Source organism: Octopus bimaculoides, chromosome 8, assembly GCF_001194135.2.
Source record: "Octopus bimaculoides isolate UCB-OBI-ISO-001 chromosome 8, ASM119413v2, whole genome shotgun sequence".
Classification (NCBI taxonomy): domain Eukaryota; kingdom Metazoa; phylum Mollusca; class Cephalopoda; order Octopoda; family Octopodidae; genus Octopus; species Octopus bimaculoides.
The window spans coordinates 55,434,344-55,437,587 of record NC_068988.1 but is presented as its reverse complement, the minus strand read 5'-3'; the positions used below and the strand labels follow the sequence as shown (position 1 = coordinate 55,437,587).

Here is a 3,244-nt window from a genome sequence, read left to right as displayed (position 1 = left end):
TTATATATATATATATATATATATATATATATATACATATCAGCACCCTTCGTCACACTTAGTTATGATTGAATTTTTCCATATCACATTGCACTTAACTGTCCCAATTAATCTTTTATAAATGGATTTGCATTCTGCTAAATCATCTATAAATTTTTATAGTAAATACACATATGCTGACAGCAAAACATGTGCCACTTGAGCAGTCCTCATTGAACAGATCTACAGAACAGACGAAACTAGACATTTGGTCTGAGAATTTTCGAGTCGGCATGGGATGGCTGGATCGCCCGTCAGCATATATCTGCGTTCTTCCTGCAGCATTAAGAGTATTTCAACTCTTATTTCTAGCAATGTAGGCATGTCAGCACCTTCAGTCATACTCAGCTGTTTATATTAATTTTATCTCTCTCTATATATATATGTTTTTGAGCTGCAAATCTGTTAATCAATCTCAATAAATGTCAGTGTTTATTCATTTGGAAGCAGCTGGTAATTCACTCCATCCCTACCTAGACTATCAGGCACAATCATATTTATTCATAAATGCAGATAGATAGATTGATTTATATATATATATATAAAGGAATACAAAAAAGGGACATATATATATATATGTATATACATACATACATACATACAAGCATACGTGTGTGTGTGTGTGTGTGCATATGTGTGTGTATATATGTATGTATATGTTTTCTTTGGGCTTAAATGATTGGGTTATGAGAGAAGGGAAAATGCTGTTAATTTTTCATAGTCAATTGTGAGGAAGCAACATAGCTATGATAAGAGAAAGAAAGACACTGTACAAATTATACGTAAGATTTATAGGTAATGTAAAGGGAGCTTAATGGTTTATATGATAAAGGGAAGTTGTATGAATATTATGTTTTGCTGAGATCATCATATTACTTTAGTATGCTCAAAAGGTTAAAGATTTTATGTGGTAATCATGTTACAGGTGCTAGTTTTTAAACAGGCAATTTTTGTTGCGCTTTATTTAGAGAAGATCCAGATGAAATTTATTATAATTGTCTTTTGATAACAGATCGATTAATAATATGTATGTACAAAAGACAAACAGAGCAGCTAAGTAGAGACGCAGTTAAAGCAACGAAGTAGAAATGCTGTCAGATAATTTATAAGTTATAAAGAAATAAATATTATATAAAGAAATAAATATTATATGAAGAAATAAATAATATGTATTTAAACTCAACTTTTAAGGATAAGAATACAATCTTTTAATAGGTACAGTTCCAGAAATGTTTTAGTTACACATTTCAACCAATTATCTGTGGGACTGGGACATTATTTAATAATAATAAATATCTGTTGTAGTTCATTATTTACATTATTTACATTTGACAGATATTTGTCCTCATCTTGTTTGTTGTTAACACAACGTTTCGGCTGATATACCCTCCAGCCTTCATCAGGTGTCTTGGGGAAATTTCGAACCTGGGTTCTCATTCCTAAGGTATTTTTCAATGTTATTATCATTATTATTATTATTATTATTATTATTATTATTATTATTATTATTATTATTATTAGTCAGGTCACTGCCTGGAATCAAACTTGGAATCTTGGGGTTAGTAGCCCACGCTCTTAACCACTGCGCCATATGCTCGTTGTAGTTACGTTGTAGTTATTAAGTGGGAAATTTTAAGATTTGTCTCTTCATGTGGTTGTGAAAGTTTTAGTTTTTGCAACAGGTAATATAAGCATGTTTATACAAAAGACTTAAATGTTATCTGTAACAGGGATTTAAGGACCCAGATGATGAATAAGTAAAGCATAAGGAATGTTTAAGGATTAGTTAGATGGTTTGTTATTAGAATCAGTGGGAGGTTCTGTGAATAAGTTTAGTATTAAATATAAGTTTAGTGTTAAATATGGAGTGTTAAGTCTAGCAAGCAATTTGTACGAAGATGCAAGTATCATCATTGTTTAACGTCCGCCTTCCATGCTGGCATGGGTTGGACGGTTTGACAGGAGCCAGCCAGACAAGAGCCTGCACCAGACTTCTGTGTCTGTTTTGGCAGGGTTTTTACGGCTGGATGCCTTTCCTAACACCAACCATCCGGCAGAATGGACTGAGTGCTTTTTACATAGCACAAGCACAGGCAAGGTCAGTTTTAGATTTAAAACTGGCATAGGAGGGAATATCTATGTCAATAGATTGAATGCCTAAAGGTAAGTTTAAATCTGAATATTGATTAAAAATGAAAACTAAATATATAGTACAAATGATAATGAATTTTCTGGTATAAAAAAAGACAAGTTAAAAGAGTTAAGTTTCTTTTAGATAAAACAGGACATTTTGTCTGTGAGATAAGTATTTAGACAGGTCAGAGTCTGAGACATTCCCATGGGCAGTAATAGTAGTGTTTTTCGGTCAATATATTCTTAGTGTCTTGTTACTTAAGTTTACATATTGCAAAAAGAAAAGAAAAGATTTTAAAGCTAAAGGATTAATTAGGCAATTTAATTGTACACTCAATAGCTTATTAAGTAAATTTGAGGTGATATTAAACTGGCAATTGAGTTGCAGATTAGAAGCTTAAAGTGATATTGTTACTGCCTTAATGTGAAGCATGTTGATTTAGTTGATATATATAAAGAAAATTTAGAAAATGGAGATGTAGCATTAATATAATTTATTATCTGCAAAAATAAGCATATTCTCTTACAGCTGTTTCAATTTAGTTAAGAGATAAAATTACAATAAGTAAATCATTGTGTTCAGTAAAAATCTCATCAGAGGTGTAGAAAAGATATACCAATAGGTTATTAGGTGTTGTGTTTTAAAATCACCTCACCTAATAACCTAACAGTATATCTTTTCTACCCCTCTGATGAGATTTTGCCTAATACAATGATTAGTTGAACAAATTGATCCCACGACTTAATCTTTGTACTTATTCTTTTGGTCCATTTTGCTGAACTGCTAAGTTATGGGGATGTAAACACACCAGTATCGGTTGTCAAGTGACAGTGGGGGGACAAACACAGACACACAAGCATACACACACAGACACACACACGTATATATATACATATATATATAAGGGCACAGGAAATGCGTCAAGGCCTAATAGGAAGCGGTCTGGCTTCCTAGGGCTTAACAACAGTAGTATATTCCCTTATTGGGACTGTCACGCTAAGTTGGCAGTATACAACTACTGCTTTTCCTCTTCCCAGGCTACAGGCCCACACCCCCAACACCCATACTGTT

General features: G+C 32.6%; 1 protein-coding gene across 1 annotated transcript in view; it reads right to left on the bottom strand.

Moving 5' to 3' along the window:
* The window catches only part of LOC106876216 (uncharacterized), a 105,688-nt gene that overhangs the window by 83,160 nt on the left and 19,284 nt on the right, over nt 1–3,244 (bottom strand). The window lies entirely within an intron of this gene.